Source organism: Hyposmocoma kahamanoa, unplaced genomic scaffold, assembly GCF_003589595.1.
Source record: "Hyposmocoma kahamanoa isolate Upper Pololo Valley unplaced genomic scaffold, ASM358959v1 99879, whole genome shotgun sequence".
In the NCBI taxonomy this organism is placed as follows: Eukaryota; Metazoa; Arthropoda; class Insecta; order Lepidoptera; family Cosmopterigidae; genus Hyposmocoma; species Hyposmocoma kahamanoa.
This window is the reverse complement of record NW_020656077.1, coordinates 9649068-9676372: the sequence shown is the minus strand read 5'-3', so window position 1 is coordinate 9676372 and position 27305 is coordinate 9649068. Positions and strand designations below refer to the sequence as shown.

Sequence of the window (27305 nt, the reverse complement as noted above, 5' to 3'; positions counted from 1 at the left end):
TTACTAGGACCCGGATTAATATGTAATTACATATTTTTTATTTCAATAATTAACGTTCCTTAATTTGTTTTCTTCATAAATAATGATATCTAGAATAATAGAAAGTGACCTTTATTTTCCATATTTTGCTATATTTACACGAAACTTGAAATAATTAATAATCCTTTTACGTGATATTTTATTAATTAAACAGTTTACTTGAAATAAATAAAGACTTTTTTTTTTTTATACATGACAGGCAAATGACTCCACTCCATGCACTAAAAAAAATGAACAGTTTATTGTGCGGAAGATTAGAAGACAGAAGTACAAAGCGTTGCTCCGACTTGATCAGACGAAGTTTTAATTTTGAAAATTTAAAAAAACATGAAATTGTTTATTCTAACGGAACTTAGACACAAACAGTAACGAAAATTAGATTGAAGTTGCATAAAACTTGTATAACTTTAAAAAAAAGCGTAGGCACTTGTATTTTTTACACCGTATTTTAAGATTTTTTGCCCATATAATGTGTACATATTTTGTAGTTTATACTCCGTATTTATCCGAGCCCTAGTCATTACCATCTAAATTCTTGAAACAAGAGGACGTGCCAATAAATCACATATCACCGTCGTCAGTCACGTCGATTACTATTAAAATTATATACCTAGTTTTATAAGCGCTTTTGACTAGAGTATTATGTTAGTTACTTTTACAGGGAGTGTTTTATAATAATTGTACCTTTTCTTTCTTGCAGTTTTTTCTATTGCACTTTTAACATTTTTTACAATAAATCTTGTACGTACATCGAGTCTTCTGCATTCTTAATTCGCTAAGGCTAGGCTACATGCTTCCTCTTGATCTGTCTTGAGGACGTTCTGAATGTGGTCGTGATAAGTTTGCCTTTATCGGCAACCACGAACTTGCACTTTCACACTCGCCTTATAAATCTGTTTTGTCAATCGTATTTAATTCATCTTCTCGTACATACTTACATCTCATCTGCTGACTAACTAACTGCCTTTGTGGCCGAACGGTTTGGCCTACATTTACTTCTCTCGTAAGTGTAGGTGTAATTTGTGGTTGTCTATGTGTGTCCATGGCACCCGGGACACAGGGTTTCCCTGGTGCGAGGCTATGTTGAGTGTGTGCGTCATCTCCATACTACAGTACATCTCCGCACCAGCTAGCGACTCATTCCTTTCTTTATCTTTGTCACTGCATCCTCTTCCAGATTGTGGACGTCCTCAATTTGGTCGTAGTAAGTTCGCCTTGGTCTGCATCTAAATGTGTGTTTGCCTTTGAGAAATCTATATTTGGTCCAGTAATTAAATGTTATCGATTCCACGTCCTGGCAGATTTCTGTAAATTTATGACTTGGATATCTTGGATGAAACAGCAATTTTGTCAAAGATTGAACCACTGGATTACTTCATATATGCCTATATTCCTCAAATGTAACCAAATAATTATAGCTATGAACTTCCCCGTGAAAGAGGGCTCTCAAACGATTCAGACGCTAACGTTTACATTGGTTATTTAACAAGCTTCCCGGGACTCGGGTGTTATTTTAATTTGTGATTTATGCTCATGAATTTTAATAGCATATTGTCTCTTTTTTTGTGTATTATCACAATATTGGACAATGATCTTCTAATGGTCTTCTGTAGTTGAGTCATAGATATATTTTACATTTTTCTTTTATTATTAATAATTTTTTTTTATTATGCTGCACTGCAAAAAAGTACTTTTGATTTTTGACTTGGTACGTAGTCGTTGTTTTCTTGTAAATGCTAAAGAACTAGAAACTAGAAAACAATTGACACCTCGGTGCTTTGGCGGTAAACACTGTAGGTGCTGTATGAGGAGACGATTTCGTTGCAATTAGTATGGTTGTCTAAAAAAAATGTTAAGATATTTATCTCCAATGGAATACTATCGTTTACAGCCCAGTTAGTACGTAATCTAATGATAAATAGTTTGGCCTCATCGAGCTCCCAACTTCGTTTGTAAGTTTTATGTCCAGTGAACTCATAAATTATAGGTAATGCATTCCTCGATTATAAATACGCTGTGGATGGTGCACGAGTTGCTCGCTGCGCGGCCTGCGCGCCCGCACGTTCAATTTAGATCTAATTGACTAATATACGTACTGCTCCTCCCGTCACGCATTGGCGTTTGATGATTTCTTTATTTTACATACACACTTTACGCCTTTTTCCCATCGCCTTCCACTTCACACATCTTTCTTTATTTTAATATGCGGTATTTTGTTTCTAGGCACCTGTTTGCCGTGTGAATATTAATAGAATATTAATCTTAAAAAAAAGACACATTACACTAATTTATTGAGATTTTTTGTGAAATAACTCGACTAGTTTTGTTATGATTATGAATACAAAGGCTGCAAAGAGAAGGTTGTTCAAAAATCTCTCACTAGATGTCACTAGCCGAAAAGTTAGTACAAAGATCTTTAATTTGTTTATTTATTTATGTTAAAGGCCTGTTGGCTTAAAACTAACTTATATAATAATAGTAACAACTGAGAGCCAATTACAGATCCTCACAAATAGAAACATATTAATAAGAACGCACAATTTAACTAACCTATCGTTACAAACATAACTTAATACGTAAACCATAAAACTTCAACGTATTGAAAAGATCAAGATCGAAGGAAGTATATAGAATGTTAAAATTATTGCTTTCACCCCACGTGTACTCATTTTGCCTATAATTAGTACGGGCCGGGGGTAGAACCAAAGAGACGACAAGCACAAAAACATATAGGAGAATTTCAAAGATTCAGTAACTGGTTCCGTGGCTCAGATGGTTAGAGCAATGCTACGGTGCAGCAAGGACGTGGTTTCATGTCCCACCCGGTCGACGAAAATTTTTCTGTATATTCTATCTTTATACTCATAACCATGTTACACTTACTTTAGTTTGCTGCAGTTCATATGTTTCTATACTAAGGTTTGGCAGGACACTATAAAATAGTACTTATTTTGTTAACCGACTTTAAAAATAGGAGGAGGTTCGCAATTCGTCGTTATGTTTTTTTTTTGTATGTATGTAACGCGATAACTGCGCCATTTGTGAACCAATTTTGATGATTCTTTTTTTGTTGGAAAGAAGGTACCTCAGATGTGGTCCCATTTAAATTTCAAGAAAATATTCCACCTTTAAGGGTGGCAAACTAGGGGGTGAATGACTTTTGAGGTCGGTTTTTTAACCGAAGGTTAGGTTATTACATGTCAACTTCTATGTTTTCATAAACAAATGATTTATGAATTATGAAAAAATACCCTTTATAAGTATTTGGTGTAGTATTTTGATGATTGTATGTTAGATAGATAAACACTTTATTCACTGATGTAACACAAATACAGAAAAAACATAACATTATTGTCATAGCAGTAAAACGGCACTGACTCGGCATATGCCAAAGTTTCTTAAGGCGCTGGTTTTCAGTCAGGACCAACGAAAGGGATTTAGTTATTTGAAAGCAAAAATATAACAACTATGCGTAAATATATACATTGACAATAATAATGTACATAGTAAAGTGTATATAGTGCATCTAAAATAACCTGTTTGACATGTAAGTGCATGAGCGAATGTGAATATAATTATAGCTGTAGGAGTAAGTTGTCATTGTTAATTAGCGTTGTCCTATGAAGGTTTTTAAAACTAGCATTTTTTAATTTTGATTTGTAAATTTAGTGGCAGCCAAGCAAAGCAAAAGTACGTGGAATTACGTCTATTTGCTAAGTTTCATTGAAATATCCCCTAGTTCGCCACTATACAGGACTTGATACTGGAGATAATAAAAATAGGTTCTCACTACGACACTACTCAAAGTATATCGAGGGAAAAACGCCTTGAATTGATGAAATAGCAAAATCAACTAAATAATTGCTAAAAGTAATTGCTCCTAAATTAAAGTTAGGCGCTGTTTATAAAAATGAATCTTCATGCGTGAACAGCCACCCTTTGAGGTGGATGATTTTCTTCAAATTGAAATGGGACCACTATGGAAATACCCCCTTTCCAACAAAAAAAGAATCATGAAAATCGGTTCACAAATACCGGAATTATCGCGTAACATACATACAAAAAAAAACAAAACACAAAAAACGAACATACAGTCGAATTGAGAATCTCCTCCTTTTTTGAAGTCGGTTAAAAAGACAAGTATCAAATATGAAGCTTCATTCGCATCACGCGTCTTTTCATTTGGTCAATATTGCTTATTTGGCAGCAATTGTTTCGGACGGAGATCGAGAGTAGACCCCCAGTTCCGAATCCGAGAAATGACGGTCCGAAATGTCACAGGGATCAGTTTATCTCTAGGTGTACAAGCGGTATTCGTATTTTCTAGGATTCGTATCGGACTTAGTGCACAAGTGACATCCGAAGTGGGTCCGAGCTTTCTAGATTTGTATAGTCTCGCTTATGCTTATTACAGGCACAGTCAAGGCCAAATAATCATTTATTCCATAGGTAAAATTTTTACCTATGGAATTAAATAAAATTTGTACGTATGGTACGCGGTAACATTTGTGAAACGATTTTGATGATAGGAAATGAAACTATTTTTCCGGATTTAAATCGCGTATATTTGTTTTTTCAAACAAACCGACGTTTCGGGCCCTTTACAGGTCCCATGGTCACGGTTGACTGAGGTTATGTCTAATATTGATGCAAACCACCCTATTTTTTCACTATAGTTACAATAGTTATTAATTAAATACCTTATTTTTAATTTTACAAAGAAAACATTCCAATTTACGATACATTAAGTTTTACAAATTATTTTATTGAATGAATTTTATTAAGTTTAATTTATTATTAATTATTAATAGAAATTAGAATAAACTAAAACATATTAATTAGTACTGCAGTCTTATGTCTGTTTGGGATTTTTCATTAGAGGAAATAATGGATCCCAAACTGGTGGTACGGAGAAACCATCTTCCCTGTTGAGATTTTGATGATTCTTTTTTTGTTGGAAAGAAAGTACTTCACTATTGGTTTCATTTAAATTAGAAGAAAATATTCCACCTCTAATGATGAATCCGGTTTCGTGTACTTTCCGGTAACCGATTCCAATAAAACTTGGCAAATAGATGTAATACCGCGAACTATTGAGCAACCTCAAGTTTTTTTTAAATTTGTTATAAAAAGCTTTATAAATTTAAAAAAATATCCGTCGACAAAATATATTTTAATATTACTTAGGGACAAAGACACTTTGTTCATGTGTTCATAGTCTAATTAACATTGGCACTAATATTTATTTTATTCGCTATGATTGACTACACTAACTCAAAAAGTTTAGTTATTTTGTAGTCTACGCACTATATTTGTATTGTCTAGTAGCTGTATAGCCTCTATGTTCACGTGATGATGAAATCCTTAGAATAATTAACGCATAGAATGATAGTTTCATATCAAAGAACTGTCACAAGTGAGGCAAAAATCAAATTCATGTAGGCTAGTTTTAGTAGTACGTTAATTTTCGGTTTTAGTGAATATTTATATAAAAATACAAGTTGAAACGCGTTACTTCCTTGTGGAATGCGATGTTAGTATCTATTTTATGTTTGTCTGACGTATTTTTACACTCATTTACCGCACATTTCGTCATTTTTAGCTAAAATTCTTGAGGTGTTCGCGGTGTGTAGGCCTTTTGGGAGCGCTTCAATTTGCCTCACTAGCGTGTGCGGGCTAGGTTTCTATGCGTTATTATTCTAAGATGAAATCTATGTTCGTGAACTTCGGCGCACCTTATTTACAGACTCAATATACAAGTCACGATGCAGATCCTCATTTCCTATATATCCAAGAGCAATATTTTTTTATCATTAATTTCTTTATTCTTACAAACGGTAACAGATAACACGTAATATAGTAGCCAAATCAATTTGGTTACAGTATAGACGATCCCGTCAATTGAGACGTGGTGCGGGTGCGCGCGCGCGGCCAGTCTTGAAACGAACCATTGCTTACTGCACGTGATCTTGCGCGGACGGCTATTAACTATTGTTACATCGCTGACAAAGTTTCCACAGTGCTAGTGCTCGCGTTTGCAGAAGTTTTGGAATTCTAGATAAACAGGTCTCAGATGAACAAGTCTCAGATAAACAGGTGCACTAAAACTTTTCTGATATTGACGAATATTTTATGGTTACTCAAACAGTAATAATGGGTATAATATGGGTTGCATGTTTATGAAATCTTTTCGTAAGTTAGAGCCTATGTACACAGCGTATTTTATACGCGCCGGCACATAGACAACCACAAATTACACATGGCAGTCCAGCTTATATGTTGCTGATAGTTGTCATCAGGCCACAGAGGCAGTTTAAGTTTTAGATTTAACTTTCATCCGGCTCGCGGACTAGCGACGTAATTTACTTCTTTTTATAATTTGTTTATAGTTGAAGAAATATCTTTTGCATCGATGAATGTTATCTCTTGGAACGACTTACCCTTTCTATTACAGTAAAGTAATAAAACCGTTAGCACTTCTTTTTAACCGACTTCAAAATAAGGAGGAAGTTCTCCATGTATGTTTTTTATTTTTAATGTATGTATTTAACGCGATAACTCCAACATTTATGATACGATTTTGATGATTATTTTTTGTTGGAAAGAGGGCTCAGTATTTAAAGTACAAAATATTCCCTCGCCTAGGGTGGCAAACTACACTTTCTGGTAACCGCTTTCAATAAAACTTGGCAAATAGATGTAATTCCTCGAACTTTCGAGATCGGTTTTTTTAGTGCTTTGTACTGAGTGAGATTGTACTCAAAGCGTACATGGTCTTAACGATCTTGGTCCATCGTACGAGTCATGGGCGCGAGCATGCTTCTTCTGAATTCTAGTATTGAATTATTTCTTTAGTAATCAGGCCATTTTTTTAAACCTCTAAGCAGTACCAGAAAAAACCGACTGCCGAATCTTTTCTTAGTAATTCAACAAAGTCAGTTTCGCATAAAGATGGCCAAGTTTGAAATGAAGTGCTAATGCGTAAAAGTGTTTAAACTAGTTGTTCGCACTACACAGATGGCACGCGCGGTACCGAGAAGGCTCACTCTTTTGTCCTATTGTACTTTACAAGATGAAGCGAAAAGACGATTCGGTGCAAATAAGATTTCGCCAACTACACCTATGAAATAAAGGTATTACATTTAATTGTAAATTAAAATTAAATGCAAACAAACGTACGACTATCGTACGTCATACTGCCGTCCTTATCAAAAACAACGTAATCGACATTTTTAGCGAAATTGAGTTATTAACATGTCTGAAATCAGCGAAACGGTATCTGACCTCTTGGAAGCGGATTTTTTTATATCTTATTAAGTTTTAGTTTAATTCATGAGCAAAATTAGTGTAATGGACATTTTTTAAAGAAAAAATACTTTAGGTGGCAATACGTCGAAATTGACCTAAATACAAATGCGTTGTTTATGACTAGGAGGGCAGCATACTCTGCTACAACATCGGATATGGCAGATACGTTATAAGCGCTGCATCGCATTAAAAGAATCATTTTGTTTCTTTCTATTTATTTTTAAAGCAACTTTGCATTTGACATCATAATGTACGTAAATGGTTATTGTCACATAAATTGGAACATCAGTCTCATAAAGCTATTTAAATTCACAGAAACTGCTCACTAAATATATTCACATTTTAACACGCTCGTTTCCACTGAACGTCTGTTAATTACCAAGAGTTTTTTAAAAGAGTCGCGTCTTCTACAATTCATTTTACTTGTAAATTCTTGTCGTAATGTTTTTTCCCTCTATGGAATTCAGTTCAATTATTGTAAACACAATACAATCTATTATTCTTCATCGGGTGACAGAAAATATCAATATTAAGACGTTATCACAAAACCGTTTTGGTCCCAGACATATCTAAATCACGGAAGAAAAAAAACAAAGGTAGCCTCGTTTATTATCACAACCAATGTCGCCAAAACTCACACATTCTTAATTTGAAATTTGAAACACTACAAAATGTTGTTATTGATTGGTCGTAGTTTCAAATTTAAAAAGAAATAACAAATTCAGGATTGTTAATATAATTTAAACTTTACCCTGTTGGCATATCGTTGAAAGTTCTATACCATCAATACCTATTATTACAAGTTACGACGTTTTGACATTATACTGAAGTTTCAATCAATGTTCTGCCATCTAGCGGTTAATTGCTGAACGACGACGAATTAGTTATTAATTTAGTTCTCCAAACAAGAAGCGACCATATTGCATTTATTAAAATAGGACCCCCATGGTAGTGTTGGTAAGATGATAGCTTCCGAGCAGTGTGTGGCTAGCCTGTAGTAAAGGCTGATCACCGATGTAAGTTGCCTATCATAGGTAGAGCACCAGCTAGGGCCAGCACCAGCATTTGTCGACTGAAGAGAACAGATAGCTGCAAACCATATTTTAAAGACCTTCAATTACTGACTGTTCCATCACTTTATATATATGAAACTGCTGTGTACGTCCGAATGAACCCACACTTGTTCATACGAAATCTGAAGCCAAGACGGTATGACCATCTTTGTTTGAAAGCATGTAAAACTACATTCATGCAAAAAAGTATTTTTGTAATGGCTCCAAAAATTTACAATACCTTACCAGAGGTACTAAGAACTGAGAAAAACATTATGCGATTTAAAAAAAGGTTAAATAAATTATTGCACAATAAAATGTACTATACAGTGTCCGAATTTTTGAATGATAAATCACTAAAATCTTTAGTTAATTTTTGACATCTATGTATTAATTGTGACATCATTCATACTATTATATCATTTTCTTGACATTAAAATTAACATGTACATTTATATCAAATTTAAATTATTACTAAATTATTACTAAAATGAATAATATTGGACACATCTGGTTTAGTAAATTAAGTAGTGAAGTGCATGTGAGTGAACATAACTTTCAACATTTGTATGCCTAATATTTGGCCGGACACAGTGAAACTATACTTATTTTGTACATGTCAGCTCTGTAACCTGTGTTTTCACAAATAAATGAATTATTATTATTATTATCGTATTTATTTTAAACTCTCGCCTCTCCCAAGGCCTAAAAAATTAATTTTGAATTTTTAAATGGGAGAGGCGGTATTTCCCGGCAATGGCACAGTCGGCCGGGGTCAGGGACTCAGGTCCAAGAATCGGCGAACAATACGTGCCGTATCGAGCAGGACCGCCTTCTGCATTTGTGCTGGAAGCGACACGCCACAGAAATCCAACCGCCTCAAGCTGTTAGAAAGGCTGACTGGAATTAACCCATTTGCGGACAAAACAATTGGGATTATTTCAGTGGAGGCCACATCCCACATGTCGGTGATCTCGTGCGCCAGGTCGAGATACTTCCGGCGTTTCTCGGTTTCAGCTTTTATTATTATTATTATTATTAGGGATATTCACCCCTTCAGCTGTGAGGAAGAGGGATGTAGACTAGGCTCTACTCTATGAGTAGAATTGCTGGCTGAACATAGGTAATGATTATAGTTTTGTATTTAGAATGTTAAGAAAACAGAAGATCTTGACATATAAGATTATGGATCTGTAACCCAAAACGATAAACTATGTAAAAAAAACGTGAAATAAACCAAAGTTCTTAAGATGATCCCGGTTTATATTGTTAGAAGTACCTCTCGTAACGCAATCTGAGCTACCCCTCATTACAGTAGCAAATACAACCACGGATAATATTTCTGGTACGGCTGTCATTTTTACACTCCAAAACAGCACAATAAGGCAGTTTTTTAGGATTTTAGAGACACAACAATACCATACAAAACTAAAATGGCGGTCTGAGCTCAGATAGGTCTTCCGAGACCTATACTTGGCACGTATCAGACGCTAACTAACCACTTCTACTGTACGTATTGTTCTGTGATCTAAATAGACGCCGCAAGTGTACCTACTTCGAGTGCCCAATGTAAGTTATAAACACTTAGTTACCGCTTACCGCTGCTACGCTCCAGAACGCGCCCGGCTGTTAATGTAGTTAGATATCAGTCGAAAACGTGAAAAATACCTAATTATGCCATAACAAACTACAAAAGCCCCACAGCTGTGAGAAGATAAATAAACAGGGACGTTTCCTTACACACTTTATGTAATTTTGTAATCAGAATATTTGCATAATTCATATTAAAATCGATTATTTTCATTTTGAATTTCGAGAAAACAAATATACAAACAAGTGTGTGCCGCTTGATTCGTGATACATTGCGGCTCTTACTTGGTGCGGTACACTTCAATAGGCCATGAATATCGAACGGGCGATACTTTTGTATAAACAAACCATTCAGTTTTGTGGTACATTATCAAATTTTGCGATTAGTGATGTTCACTTGATGCAACATAGTTCTCGATTCTGATCGACTTAGGAAACAAAGAGAAAAGTTATAAAAATATTCTGTAAAGTTTGTTGTTGTTTTTTATTCGATTTTCGGAGCAACGTTTTTTTTTTTTTTTTTTTTCACAACACACTTAAATAAAGGACTTAATTATGTTATTCTGCTATTATTTTACTATATTAATATTTCACGGCTTCTTATAATCAATAAATACTTGGATCATTATTCTAGATACGTGCTGCGTCCGCGTTTTCGAATCAATCAATTACGTTTCCAACGTTTTCCATCACTAAATAGTGCTTGTGACGTCATCGGAGGTACAAAAAATGTGACACGCGTGGTTTTTGATAAAGAGCGCGGTACTTGCGGTATCTATTTAGTATGTCTGTGGTTTTGCTCGATATCGGTTTGCGCCTTTTGGATCGCTTGGCCATGTTGAGCTAGGGAAGAGCGTGTGCGCTTCCCATATTGGAATTGGGAACGGTACACTGGCGACCTGGATTTGTTCACCCCGAATTAACAGCCGGAAACAGTCGAGTACGGATCACTTCAGCGCTACTGCAATCTGTGCCTTAATTACAAGCGGCGCTCGCCCCTTTGACATCGCATTTCCTGCATGAACTACGGCATTTCCTGTTTAACTTTTGTTAGAATTCCATCGTTTAACGCCTTTGTCGTGCGCTGTGCATTGTATGCTTTTGCAGTGAATGGTTGCAGATCTTCTCGGACAGTTATGTAAATACGTTGTATATTATTTTTGAATTTTTTTCATATGCAAAATACAGAGTTACTTGCAAAGTACTTGCAGCTTCCTAGGACTATATTAATAACATTTATAAACAACGACCTTTGTTCCATTACTTTTCGTAGTTAATTAGATTTCATTTCTTAAAAAATAATAATACGTGTGGCGCACTATAAGTTTCCGGAATGAATAAGAAAAAAATTGTATAAATGGTCAGAAATGAATATATTGTTTATGCCACTCATCCGTGACAATCTCTGAAACATATTTTTCATACTCTTCGACACCCTCTTCAGGTGATGAAAATCGTTGACCGCGTAACTGGTTCTTAATTTTTGGAAATAAATAAAAGTCACAAGGTGCCAGGCCGGGACTGTACGCGGGATGGCTCATAATGTCAACGTTATTCACCTTCAAAAATTCATTTGTCTGTCTGGCCGTGTGAGAACTGGCATTATCGTGGTGCACGATGATACGGCGTTTACGGTTATTTTTACGGAGTTTGTCAATAACTTCCGGCAAACAAATGGTCGTGTACCAATCAACGTTTCTCCAAAGCAACAGTAGCCAAGTATCCAGTTTTATTTAAAAAAAGAAGCAATCATCCGCTTAGAGACACTTTGCACTCGCGCCACTTTGGTTGGTTTCGGCTCATCTCGAAAAACCCATACGCTCGATTGCTGCGTTGTTATGGGATTGAAACTATAAATCCATGTTTTGTCACCTGTTACTATGTCCCACACCAACTTTGACGCCCCTTCATTGAATCTGGTAAGCATGGCTTTGCACCAAGTGACGCGATCCGTTTTGTGAGCCTCAGTCAAATTGTGTGGGATCCGTCGAGAGCTCAAGTTTTTCACACCCAAATGTTTGTTTAGCGTTGATAGTTTTTAACTCATGCCTATGCCTAAAGATGCCCGAATCTCATGGTATGTCACATGCCTGTCTCTTGTGATCATACGGCGCACAGCATCGATGTTTTTGTGGTTCACAGCAGTGGTCGGGCGACCATCACGAAATTCGTCAGTGAGATTCACACGACCGCGTTTGAATTCTTCAAACCAGGTATAAAATAAATAGTCGTCTTGCATAGTGCTTCATCGCCAAACCGCTGCGCTGTTAAATTACACTTAAAGTCGTAGAAAATCATAATACGAAAATTTTCTTGAGTTAAATCCATGGAGATGTAGACAACCATTTTCTAAAATGACGCCACAATGTAAAAACAACTGACAGTCAGATGAAACAAACTGTATTCTACAGCCAAAGATTTCGAATGTTGTAGTTACTTTTTAATATTCTTTATGTAAATGGCCAGTTCCGGAAACTTATAGTGCGCCCTATGTAATAATAATCTCAGCACAGTCCTAAAAAAAACCAACCTCAAAAATCATTCATCCCCTAGTTTGCCTAGTATGTAAGTTGATTGCGGTGGCGCGCCGCGTGGGTAACGTTCTGGGGCCTTAGTGTAAGTTTTTAGATATCGCCTTAATGCACAAAGTTTCTGATATGCAAAAGACTGATTGTATATACAAATTTTGCAGGCTGATTTCACTCACATTCCCTTCAAATTCACACACTGGCTCTTACCTATTCTTAAAGTAATTCATCCAAATGGTCGGTAAGAAACTCAAAATATATAGAAAGTTTTGATATCTCCTGAATAATTACTCTTTATAAGATACGAGTCTGAGAAAGTAAGGCATCGATATATAACCTTAACTATCGCGTTTGCGTTAAGATTTAAATTTAAACCTTTTAAATATATAATTATCTTGTACTGTCATCTACACCCCATACTTTAATTACAGAAAGCAATCCCTTGTCGCATCAGGATCGATATCACCCACCACTAGATATAATAGTTTGTAACAACACAAGTTACAAGAAATAAAACCTAAACCCAATTTGCGTGTTAATGTAAACAAAGGTGACTACTATGCAATACGCACGGAACTAGAAAAAAATAACTGGGCAAACATACTATCGAGTAACGATGTCGACTCGGATGTTGATGATGTCTTTAACTGTGTGGTTAATAAGATTATTTTCCAACAAATCTCCCTTAAAAAGTGCAATAGTAATACTTACCGCCACTGGTTCTCACCTTGTCTTAAAAAAAGCCCCGCTGAAAAGGATAAGTATCACAGAAGATATAAAAAGTACAAAAATCGCGATTATGATATTTTTTCAATGTTGAGGACTAGATGTAAGGGTCTTATGAAAAAATGCTATAGAACCTGTTTGTGTAACGGAAGATGCGATATCCAAAAACACTAAGGTCTTTTGGAGCTTTATAAATAACAAAAAAGCGAAGCAAAGTATTCCAAGTACCATGACATTGGGCAATGTTACAGCATCAGACGGTCCAGGAATTTGTGACCTATTACCACAATATTTTGGTTCTGTATTTGATGACTCTCTTCTCGTGGTGAATACTGTTGCACAACAAATGTGTGGAGGTGTGCTATCGAACATAACATTGGCACAATATGATGTCATGCGGAAGCTGAAGAGCTGGACGCCGGAAAAGGGGTGGGACCAGACTCTATACCACCCAAATTCTTTAAAGACTGTGCCTCTCAACTCTCTGTCCCCTTACACATAATTTTTAACTTGTTAAACGCAGGTACGTTTCCATCGACTTGAAAATTCCCTGTACACAAATCTGGAGATCCATCAATATGTGACAATTACAGACCCATTAGTATTTTATCACGTGCAGCCAAGGTTTTTGAGTCTATTGTGTACGATCATATGCTCGTTCAAGTGAGCATATCTTTATCTGAGCAGCAATATGGTTTTGTTAAGGGTAAATCCACTGTGTCAAATTTACTCGAATACAAGAATTATCCGTGCTCAGCTTTTACAATACGTGGACAAGTGGACTTGATTTATACCGATTTTCGGAAGGCTTTTGATAAAGTAAATCATGCTTTGCCGTGTCAAAAGCTTTCATGGTACTGTATCCATGGGAACCTTTTACGTTTGGGTACAATCCTATCTTATGTATTATGATGAATCGCAGTCAATTAATTGTTCTAAAGGGTTTTAAATCGGCTCCTAAGCCAAACAAATCTGGCCTACCCCAAGGTTCGCACCATTGTTTTTCAATATTTTCATTAATGGCCTGATCCATAGAGGCTGAAATGCCCATGTCTACTATACTATACGCTGAAAAGATATTGATGACTGCATTGCACTGCAGAATGATGCCATTTTAATAGCAGACTGGTGCGAACAAAATTATACGCACCTTTACATTGACAAATGATTTGTGATGGCCTTCACTAATAAACGGCAAAAAGTTTTCTTTAAATATGCAATCGGCGGCAAAACACTTCGACGCAAACCTCTTCAACAGTCTCCTAACAAGTTTACTTGAGTACGGCTGTGTTATATGGTCCCCTTACACTCCATCCGCATAGAACAAGTACAGAACAGGGCTCTTAAAATAGTCGCATTTCGATCGGGTCTGGGTCGCACTCTTGCAAATTACCAAGAGAGGTTGGCCAAGTTTAAAATTTGTTCACTACGGACCCGACATCAAATACAGGATATTGTTGTCTTGCATAAGCTCATACACGACAGCCTTCTTTCTCGTAGTCTGCTATCTCACATTAACTTTAACATTAAACCTAATCTTCGTCGTCCTAAAACCTTTGTGTTAAATGTTGATCGAAATAATACATCCTTTAAGAACCCCGTGACTAGAATGTGCCGGACCTACAATGATTTACTCATATCAGAATCTGGAGGTTACATTGATGTTTTCGACAATGATCTTTGTCGAGTTCGTACCAATCTCCTCAAATATTTCGAGTCGTCTTCTCATTAGTACTGCCAAATTAACATCTATGTTAGCCTTCAATGGAATTACTTTTCAGTTGTAATCTCACTCTTCCCTCTTTTTTTAACCGACTTCAAAAAAGGAGGAGGTTCTCAATTCATCTGTAGGGTTTTTTTTTGTATGCATGTTACGCGATAACTCCGCTATTTGTGAACCAATTTTGATGATTCTTTTTTTGTTCGTGGTTGGAAGGTACCTCAGATGTGGTCCCAAAATATTCCACCTCTAATGGTGGCTAACAAGGGAATGAATGACTTTTGAGGTCGGTTCTTTTAACCGGAGGTTAGGTTATTTGTAATCCTTAAGCAAATATGTTTATACTTCGCATAGTAACGCTGTATGTACAAGCATTATGTCTACATTCTAGATTAAGACTATAAATTGTACTTCAACATGTACCATTGTATGTGAACTGTACATCCAATAAAATAAAATAAAATTAAGATCTAAATAACGTTAAATCTTAACGCAAACACGGTAATTAAGTTTGACATTAAATTGACACTCGGGCCTCTGATTTACAACGTAGCGTCACAACGCAACGTTGTCGAAACACCGACGCAACGCCCGTGTGAAATCGCTCTTACTCAAGAAATGGCCTGTCCTATTTTTGAGCTTTCGTCTGTGAACGTGTTCTTTATCTAAAGGTTAAGTTTATCAATAGCATGCACAAAATGCGTCCGACACATTTTATTTTGTATACCTTATATTATGCTAACTAACTGTCATCTCATTTTCGTTACGGCAATAAGTTATATTCATAAATACAAAAGGTAAAAGACGGTTGGTGGAGAATGTCCACTTTTGAATGCAGAGAAAGATGCCTCGTCTGGCCCATGTAGAACAATAAAATATTGTAATATCTGAAGCATATCTGCTATAGTCAAATCGATAACTTAAGTTGTTGTAAATCAAAATACCATTTTGTTTTGTTAATATATCCTTTTTTTATGTATATTGTAGGTTCCATATTTATAAATAAAGAAATCAATTAGTGTTATATTTACTTCCAAACATGGAACCCATAATATACATAAAAAAGGATATACATATTTAAGTTAAGAAGCAGAAAAATGGTTTTTGTTTTACTACAACTTACGTGTGAAGATAATCTTGGTTTTAGCAAAAGCGGGACGAGCAAGTTGTGCGCCTGAAGGTAAACTACACGCCTCTCCATAACAATTGCAGTGCCACTCAGAGCTTTAAATCGCAAAAATCTGAGGTGCACTGCGCCCGTCACCCTGGGACAAGTTGACAAGACCCATGTGCCTGTCATTTCACAAGACCCATGTGCCTGTCATTTCACATGTTGATTAAACTCTTCTGCTCCATTCGTAAGGCAGATTCCTCTGTGAAGAATGAGCAAGAATCATTTGTGGACATTTATAATTTTCAATATTTATTTCAAATCAACTACAAATATACTAAAGTTTTAAACCGGAATCTTATTATAGACGCGTGTACATTTCCCCCCGAAATAATCTCGACTTTACAACCAGTTAGAGAAATTTAAATGACAAAACGACAGCCGAGTCGATCTTCTTGATAATCGGATGCGTTTAAATCGATTATAATTAGATCATATCTTCCGCGTGTGTCGGTGTTGTCTTGACCTCAATTCTGGTCCATAATCTCGGGTCGTTTGGGGCCCGCGAGCTTTATCTTCCGAGGAACGAATTCACTGTTTTTGGTCTCAAATTATTTATATTTATAAATTAATGTTTAAAATTTTCTATGTCAACTGATTACTAATATTGACAGACGTAATAATTTTGGAATGGTGGCCTATTATAAACAAAAATATTGGAGCGGCATGCGTTATACGCGCGTACATGCAGTATTTGATACGCTAGTTAACTTAGTTTCATCTCTATAGGCATTGTCATAAATAGGCTGTATACATTGACTTACAAATAAATGGACGACGGGTCTAATACAAAACCACGAAAAAAATGTCCCAAGTCAACCTATTTAAACGTAGTGACATGTAAAAGAATATGAAAAAGCTAAAACGTTGAATTTAAATTGTAATGTCATCGCAGTACTGTCTAATTTTGCTTGCTTGGCCGTCAGTCGAACAAACGAAGACTAAAGCGTGAATGCTCTGTATACGATTTTAACGCCCTATAAGTTCGGACACTTTTTAGCGCGGACCCGACGTCCATATAATTGTAAGTCAATGGCTGTATAGGTTATTCTTCACAGATCTGTTATCGGATAGGAACCTGCTTCGATTGCTTGCATATTACCTATAGCGAAAGTCCTTTCGCGACATCCACCATTAGCATAATGCTTTTTTAAATGTATCTTTTAAGATATGATGAAATTTTCGGTGCGGTTTTTTATATAATACAAAGTGGCGGGACGAACAAGTCGTGCGCCTGGTGGTAAGCGACACGCCTATCCATAACAGTTGCAGTTGCTATTCAGAGCCTTGAATCGCAAAGATCTTATTCACAAGTCCCGTGTGCTTGTAATTTCACCGACACCCTTACCCTTCAAAACCGGTACACAGCAATGCTAACATTACTGCTTGGCGGCTGAAATAGGTAAGGTAACCCCTTTCACAAGGAGCTCTACTGCTACTAAAGTTTTAGCAGTTTTCGGTGAGTTTTCTTTTCGATGCGCCTGCGCAAGTGGATTAGTACCAACAGTACTGATTTGAATAATTGCTCTTTCATGATTGACTGCATAGTGATTCGTACAATAACATGTAAGCATTGTTCTTAGTTGCAGCAATTGTCCCGTAACGACACTCGGTAGTCAGAGTATAAATTATTAATCAGTCTCTCACGCGCCGCTGTCGTTGACTGACGCATGTCAACACCAGTTGGTTCCGAGTAACCGCAACTCTACTTAACAACCAGTCTTACGGTGGAAGTAATTAGTTCTTTAATCGCTTGTCAGCTTCCTGCCAACAGAGGCTCGAGTGTTGCAACTTGTATCGCGCTAGTGTTAGCACTTTAAAGTTGTTTATATTAATCAGGACTGCTTCAGATGTTGCTTGTGTATTTAGATAAAGAAATTGTCTGATGTCTTGTACATCTTTATTTTTGACATTTTTCCTGTAATTATCGGTTGCAAAATGTGTTTTTATCGCGGCCATCCCACAATTAAATGACAAGTGTCGCGAGGTATTCGCCGAATCGTCAATTGAACTAACACAAAACGTCTGCAAGCGCAATGTTAACAAAGTGTACAGCACCTAGGAATGTGATGGCTTAATGACCAGTAAGAAAACTAAACATGGCGAACAAAATGATGGGCTACGTGATTTGCGGATACAACTCCGTGGACAACTTATTGGTGAGTCCTAAGCTTTTGTTCTTTTTGATCGACTTCAAAAAAGGAGGAGGTTTTTCATTCGACTTGTTTTTTTTTCGTGTGTTTACGTTACGCAAAACTCCGGCGGCATTTGTGAACCGATTTTGATGATTCTTTTTTTTTTGTTGGAAAGAGGGTACCTCGGTATTGGTCCCATTTGAAGAAAATATCCCACGTCTAAGTGTGACACTAATAGATGTATTTCCACGAACTTGACTTCGGATTTTTTTTCAACTCAATCAGTTTGCATTCATTTGTACAGTCAGCGTTCAGAGTGCTTAAAATACCTGTACATTGGTCACAAAAATATTTGAAGAATCCTTAAGAAATGAAAATATAGATAAACGAATCTTGTGTTGATTTTGCTGTTTTTAGTACTCTGGCCGTGTAGATAAATTTGACCGCGTGTTTTCGATGCGAAAATATTTTTTGTCCGTTTGATATCTTAATACATTTTCTTGCCGTTTGTATCTGTGTAGGTACAATGACGAAAAGAAAAAGACGAAGACAGCAACAAAGTTTTCATATTTGATTTTGCCCCGTTATCACGTTGCGTTAACACGTGCGATTCCCATAGGGAAACAATGCGCGCCAGACGCGGCATGACGAAACGTTTTCAAACCAAGTTGCACATTGTTGCAAAAGTATCGTGTCTTGTTCAAATTTCAATGTTAGTATGTTGGTTCTTATGACAACACTGTCAGCAGATTAGCTGAAACTGCGATTTAGTGTTTGATATATCCATCACAGCGAGCATTAGCGAACTAACATGCGTTTTAACCCTTTCATGGCCAGTACTTAAATACGAAAAAACGATACAATACAATACAAAAATTTTATTGTACACCAAAAATTTCATTTATTATTATATTTATAAATTAAATTAAAAAAAAGCGGTGGTACAATGGGCGGTCTTATCGCTTTAAGCGATTTCTGCCAGACAACCTTTGGATGGAAGTAATTATATAATTCACAGGAAAGAGACGGCGGTGTATGAGGAATTACTAATCTATAGATAAAAATTGACAAATAAATGCAAATAAACATATATTTATAAATAAGTAATAAAACCAATACATATATATGAATATCGTAAACTACTATATATTCTTATACCTATAAATATAAAATTTCTAAAACGTAATTTCAAAACATAAAAATACCTAAGCAGTCCAAGTCACACTAAATTAAGGTTATCTATTTTTACCATATTTTTGAATATATTCAATGATTTCGCTTGTTGAATAGACAAAGGTAAAGCGTTCCACAAACGAATAGTTTGAACAGTAAAGGACTTGTCGTAATACTGGGAGGTATGCAATGGCATCTTAAGTTGGAGAGTTGAAGAAGAGCGCAGAAGTCGGGGGTTGGACTCAAATCGCTCCTTAAGGGAAGGTGGTGCGTGAGGAATGAATAAGATGCCATAAAGAAGATTAAGAATATGAGCATTCCATATTACTTTAGTTCGATATTACTTTAGTTGTCGTAGTGTCATTGAATTTTGTCAGTTAGTTGTTGACACTTATCAACTACATAAAAAGCACTTGGAAATGGCATTATAAAGCCCGTTGTTTGTTTTTTTTTTTGAGATCCATATACCGAAAATACATACCCAGCACTATCATATTCTAATATTTAATTTTACGCTTTTGCTGTCCATGAAAGGGATAATAAATATTTGTACCAAGCACTTGCTTAGCGTTCTTGTCAACTAGGACTGGGTTACATAAGGTGAAGGCCTACAACTTGTTACCCTTTCCACAAATCAAGTTTTTTTTTGTATGTCCAATCTACAGGCGTCACATTTTGCTTTGCGGTATACAATTATTATTTTTTAAACTTAAGTAAATATTGAGTTCTTAGGTTTTTGTGATTGTTACTAATTTTTTCATTTAAATCAACGTTATAATTACCAAATGGGAAGACAAAAATACGTGATTTAGATTGAAAAACAAAAATAAAAGTCGGGTACAGATTATTTGCAACGCAACGCGAACATCTATGTACAGATGGCACTGCGCGCACTCAGTGTTTGTTTAAAAGCCGACAATCGACGGACCACAACGCGCGCACGTGTTCGTGAACACATTAAAATGTATGGGAAATGTTGCATTGCATGTAGTGTTGCATGCAATGTAACGTTTTAACGTGTACTCGAACGCATTGCGCGCTCTCTGCCCGTATTCGCAGCGCGCGCATTGTGATCCGTCGATCGTCGACTTTTCGACAAACACTTTGAGTGCGCGCAGTCCATAGATGTTCGCGTCACAATTATTAATTTAATTCAGTTCAACGTTTCGGAGCCTTTACAGGTCTCATGGTCACGGGTGACTGAGATGGTAAAGTCATATTTTTTTTATAATGTCAAATGGGACGAACAAGTCCTGTGATGGTGGTAAGCTACACGCCTGTCCATAACAGTTGCAATGCCACTCAGGGCTTTAAATGGGAAAAATCTGAGAGACACTGCCACCGCGCCTGTCAACCTAAGACATCAGTTGACAATTCCCATATGCCTGTATTTTCACCAGCAGTACATCCCTGGATGAATTCTTTCACAAGGTGCTCTACTGATACTACATAATGTTTGCTATAGTTACAACGGTTAACAATTTATGTACGTTATTTTTAATTTTCCAATTAAGCAAAATACGCTCTATTTATTTCACTTTTACGTTTTAATTCAGCGTCTCGGGCACGCGGGCAAGATTGGTTTAAATTTGGTCTAAGCGTGGTTGTTATTATTCGGAGTAATTTAAATGCTGTTTCCTAGTAAATAGAATTCAGAGTCGCCTTTAATGCACAAGGCAAGGCGTGGTAACTGGACGGCGGCCGCGCAAAAACTTTCGCGTAACTGGGCGCTTACTTTACATAGGTAAATTTTACGAAATAAATTATTCTAACACATATGAGTTTACAGTTTGCCGATTTAGATCCGAAAAAAATATTTTCCTATAATTTTTTTCACCATTTATTACCAAAGGCATACGAACTGTTAGGCTCAAGTCACACTGGCGCAGATTCGAAGCGTCGCGTCGCGACCTGTTTTTCAACTAACGCCTGGCGACGCGCGACGATACTCGCATTAGTGCGCCTGGATCACAGTGTGGTCGGCGTCTGACGCCTCAAAGCGCTCATGTAACGCGCGTCGATGCTTGACTCCATATTTACATAACACAAGTTTGTAGTTCAAACACTTACGCATTGGCACTTAATTCTAAACTTGATAATCTTTATGCGTAAATAACTTGTTGAATTAGTAAGAAAAGAGTACCTATAAGAGTACCTACTGTTAAAAAAGAAACGACCTGTTGAGTAAAGAAATAATTGAAAACTGGAAATTAGAAAAAGCATTAGCGCACCCATGGCTGACACGATGGACCGAGTCTGTTATCCGTAAAGAAGTGGTAACGGTTTTATTGCCCTATTGTAATAGAAAGGATAGGCCGCTTTACAAGCGATAACATTCATCGGTGCAAGTAATATTTATTCAACTATTCCAGCTTATTAGAACAAAAAATGTTTGAAAACACGTTGCGTTATCGTTTTTCCTTAAAAGTAGACAAATCGTAAGTAATTCATTAATCGAATTACTTGATTCTTTTTGCGCGTTCCGTTTTAAACCGATGATTCCTTACATCACACACTTGCTTGTTATACAACTGCAAGTTGCAATTAGCAGTAATAACGTAACCGCTAGCAGAATCGTTGTAGTACTTCGTTTTCGGCATTGGTTTCACAAATTCCTTTATATAAAGTCATCTAGTATATAACCAGAAGTAGAGACGAAATATCATTAAATTTATCTGAAAACTATTCTGCCAAATCGTTACGATGACAACTGCGCTCCGATTGGCTAGCCCGAATTCGAACCAATTTGACGGGTGTCGTCAATGGTTTTGCAATTAGCTGTTTTGCTGTTTTCCCACGCCGCCGAATCGAACAGCCCTCCATTGTAAGATATATTATCTTTATTACAATAAATACAGAATATTTTTGGAATATACGGGACGTACACACAGGTCAGTTGTTGGCGCTGTACTATTTCAGCTTTCTAATTTGTGATTTCGGCGCAGCTTATCTGTTAATCTTATCCTAGCTGACCTGAAACAAAATCCGAGGAAATTTTAACAAGCACTGTACAGGGGCGTTTGTTAAATGCTAAGAACAACTGTTGTTCCATGACTTTTAATAATCCAGATTTTACTTTCATACAAAGATAAAAATTTTCAATTATATCGCTCTAAACGGTGATAGTTCTGTGCGGTAACAAAAGAAAGTGCTATCGTGAATACCAGTGTATTGCAAAACGCGAGTGGGGCTACCAAATCGATATTTCCCACGCCTACTTAATTTTTGAACCTGTTCTGTTTTTGTTTTTTTTTTTCACAATAGCTGTTTTTGTTTCTTTTTTGAATTTTATTTTATGTTTCTTTGTTATTTTTTTTTCACAAAATTCGGGGAGCACAATAGTAGTGGTTGACAGACTTGTTCCCCGAACGCTATTACTTAGACCTTTTGAAGGCGAGAGTGAATAGGCATTATTTAGGTGTGCATGCTACATTCTTGACCTCATCGTCACTTTCCATCAGGTGAGATGGAGGTCAAATGCACACTTATTTTTTTATAATAAAAAAATAGGATCAGTCGTGCGGTTCCATATGGATTCAGAAAGAGACTGAGACTGAGATTTGTTTGAGACGATTCGCCTTAATGTTCAATCGATTTACTTACAAAATCGCATTAAAATGAATCGATACAAAAAATCGCTACGTCGTCGTATAGACTTGAATCGATATTCATAAAAATCGAATGGTTTTGTGCACCCGTAGCTTATACTGCTCTGAAAAATTATCAACACATTAACGGTGATATCTGTGGTACACAAGACAGAGTCTTAAAAATGGAAGTAAATTAATTTGCTGCCCCTCAAACTCAGTGAACTTATTAAATCGTGTAAAATGGCTGTGTTTCTGTTGGACTTTTGTTAATAATTAGCCTATACATCGACTGTGAACTGACAACCGGTACTGTCTCAATTTTATAAAGATTTGACTTTTTAGTACCATTCCATACTATTTCATACTGCGGAGCGTTGCAAGATATTCGATTGGTTTTTAATAGCATGTGTAATAAAAATATTTAAAAAAATTACGTATTTTTACTTAATAAACCAGGTGCTGTATAAATAACGCAAACAAGTTTTTCTTCATCCTGTAAAGTTGTCAAAATAGATATAGATAGAGATAGTACCAGTTGCCGGTTCACAGTCGATATAGTCCCACCGTTGGGCATAGGCCTCCTCTCGCAATGAGAGGGCTTCAGGGAACTTCACACACATTATTAAATTGCTTTGTGCAGATATGCGCAGGTTTCCAAGCTATGTTTTCCTTCACCGAAATTCTCAAAGTAAATTTCAAATTAAAGATCATGGCCCACCAAAGTATAAGAACCATACCCACGGCGTACAGAAATGACATATGGCTAGATTTATAAAAAAATATAAGTACTTTGCAGTAGTATGTGTCGCTTTACTGCGGATACTGGGAATTTGTATTTTTACATAAAGAGATTATGTTAGTGAACAATATTTCTGTATTTTTTATTTATTGTTGATCATTTGATCACCCAGAGAACGATGTCGGTCTTATTCCTACTACAACTGACCGCGAAAAATTCGCGCCCAGTTACACGACGACCACCTAGTTACCACGCTTTCATGTACATTAATGACGAATCTGAATTCTATTTACTAGGCAACAACACTTAAATTCCTCTGAATAATACAACCGCGCGATCGCCGCGCGGGCCGCCGCGTTGACCAAATTCAAACAAGACGCCCGCGTGCCAGAGACGCTCATTTAAATTAAAACGTAAAAGCTAAAGGAATAGAGCGTATTTTTGCCATGTCAGTTACACGTACGTGGATGCTGTGCGGCGGCAACGCGGACTCCGCTCGTGTGTGACGATATTTATTTCGATAGAAAGTCTGACAATTACCTAATTAGAGTTTTCATACAATCAAAAATATGTTTCAGTTCAAATCTTCTAAAATCCTATTACATGTTAACCCCGTAGATTTTCAATACTTTCTTTACATAAAGAAAAAAGTGGTTGGGTGCACACTTTACAACTAACGTGGTTTTTGTACGCAAACACCTATTAACCGGGTCAGATTATGCGCCATGATCTTTCCCCAGGTGTAAAGCCCGGATTCAAACCCATAAACCTCTGCTAGTTCAAACCATTAGACTACCACGGCTTATTACAAATTTTTAATTATATGGCATAAATAAAGTAACGCAAGCGCAACTGTAGTCACAAACAAAAACCAACCAAAATAGTACCCGAGACGTGTTTCGCCTCTATACGAGGCGTCCTCAGGAGTTGTTGATTGTTCCAAACACTAAACACGTGTTTGGAGCGAATGCAACTAACAAGCTAACAGCGAATTTTTGGTTTGTTCGTTCCATTGAGTATATAACGAGAAAAGAGACAAAATGAGGACCATATATTCCTGTTAACTCATCAGTGATACATCCCTTATAAATATCAACTCTCGTTTGCACTGAAATATAGACAGCGCCAACAACTGACCTGTGTGTACGTCTCCGTATATTCCAAAAATGTTCTGTATTTATTGGAATAAAGGTAATCTAACAATGGCGTGCTGTTCCATTCGGTGGTGTGGGGAAAAACAGCAAAACATCTAACTACAAAACAAACGGAATCAAATTTCATCGGTAATTAAATATGTAATATTGTCATTTTCGTCCATTATAGCAAAGCTCAAGTTAACTGGTCGATTTGAAGTAAAACAGTTGAAGACACCCGTCAATTGTTTCGAACTCGGGCTGGCCAATCGGAGCGCAGTTGTCACAGTAAAATGATATGGCGGAATAGTGTTCAAACAAACTAAATGACTTTTTTTTATGTTATTATATATCGAGTATATATGTTATATACTCGATGGTTCGTTTCATACTGGAAGTTTTAAACTGACAAATCAGCCTCGTCGACGACCGGGATCATTGTAAATAACCAGGAATTGCGACTTCGGTTCCCGTTCCCCATTATTCTTTCGCAAAGCAGCTAACGAGCTTCCAGCAAGATATCAGAAGTGCATTGATGGCATGAACACGTAACTTAACTACATAAATGTAATTTTCTAAACAGATATACAATGGCAATTTCGTGATTTAATTACCTATTATTTCTTTTCAAACATTTTGTTGTATATTGTATACTTTTTGCTTAACACTAATATAGTTGGTTCATGAGTGAACATTAAGGAACATTAGTGCTATTATAAATGTTATTGTTTTTTTTTTGTACGCCTGATATAATGAGCACCTACATTTATCTATTTATCCACGACAGCCAAGCCGAATAGTGTTGTGTACGGTACGTATATGCTAATTATAAGTTGTTTTTTAGATTATGTTTTTTTTAAATTTGCTTGTATAGAAATACTCTGAATAAAAAACTTTCGACTGTAGATGTTTCGTCAAGATAGAAAGCTTTAGTCTACACTCGAGTGCAACGAATTTAGGTCACTTTCATAAACCTTGGAAATTAAGAATGCTACCGTATACATTACAAAAAAGTGCTTCACAGACCGTTTAATACTACTTAAAATAAAATTAACAAACAGTTGTTGTGTATCACCCGTGACTGTGGGATCTGTAAAGGTTCCGAAACGTAACAAACGTTTAAAAAAACAAAAATTTTTATATTATTATGTAACAGTCGCGAAAACCTGAGAACTCTGCAGTGTTATTTATTTATTAGCTAAGCAAGTATTTTATTTTGTCCCAATTTAACTGCCTCTGTGGCCGAACGGTTACCAAGCTGAAGTGCCACTCAGAGGTCCCGGGTTCGATTCCCAGGCCGGGAGAAATATTTGTAAGGCTTACATTTCTTTCTCTCGTGAGTTCGCGTGTAATTTGTGGTTGTCTATGTGTGTCCATGGCACCTGCGATAAAGGGTTTCTCTAGTGCGGGGCTATGAGTGTGTGCATTATTATTATTAATAAAAAGGAAATATTTTTTATTTTATTTTAAATTCGGGACTTAATCGTGTATAAAAAACATATTTATCTCGACGTTTCGGACGTTCGTTCAGGGTGTTAACATCTTCTAGCCGTGCGAGTTTTTCTAACTACCGGCACTTGGTGTTCATTATTTATTTGCGCACTAGGGTTGTCACTAGACCGACACACAACTTATGGCGTTACTCTACGTCAACCAATAATTATTATAAAATTTACTTGAGTTGTATACACATTTTTTTGATAATGATAAGAGTACTTTTATTTTAATATTATATGTGTATATGTATATACAATTTAGGCCTAGGCCGTGCTTATAATTTTTACAAAAATTCAAGATCACATTTCTTAGTAGGTACTTACATAACAAACTCTGTAGCAAAGATAATTACTAAAAAAATGGAGTTTTTATTGATCTCATAAAACTTTTATTGCATATAAAAGTTGTTATTTAGCCGAATTACGAAACGGCTTCGAAACCGTGTTTGGCGCTCTCTTAGCCAAGTTTTGTTTAGCTTCAGATTAATGCGTAATACAAAACTAAAAAGATTTTATAGCTATTATCATTACATATTCCACATCCGAGGTTGCGCCGACTGAGCGGGAAAACATCGAAAGTCGATTACGTGAAAAATAGTCACCGCGTTGAGTAATTCGACTATCTTATTATTGTCCAAAAAAACCGATTCAAAAATGTATGCCATAGATTTTCAAATCGTATTTTTTTATATTAATTTGATACAAAAAAAAAGGAAAAAAATGTATTAATTATAATTATTAATACAAAGGTCGAACACTCAGAAAAAATTCCTTCGATCCGGCCGGATTCGAACCGACGTCTTCTAGCATACCGTGGCAGACGCTATACCAAGTAAGCCACGGAACGAACCAGTGGACCTCACGAATTTTTCTATGTGCTTGTTGTCGTGTCTATGTTTTTGGTT

General features: G+C 36.3%; 1 protein-coding gene across 1 annotated transcript in view; it reads left to right on the top strand.

Annotated features, from left to right (window-relative positions):
* The window catches only part of LOC113239565 (regulator of G-protein signaling loco-like), a 153354-nt gene that overhangs the window by 14902 nt on the left and 111147 nt on the right, over positions 1–27305 (top strand). The window lies entirely within an intron of this gene.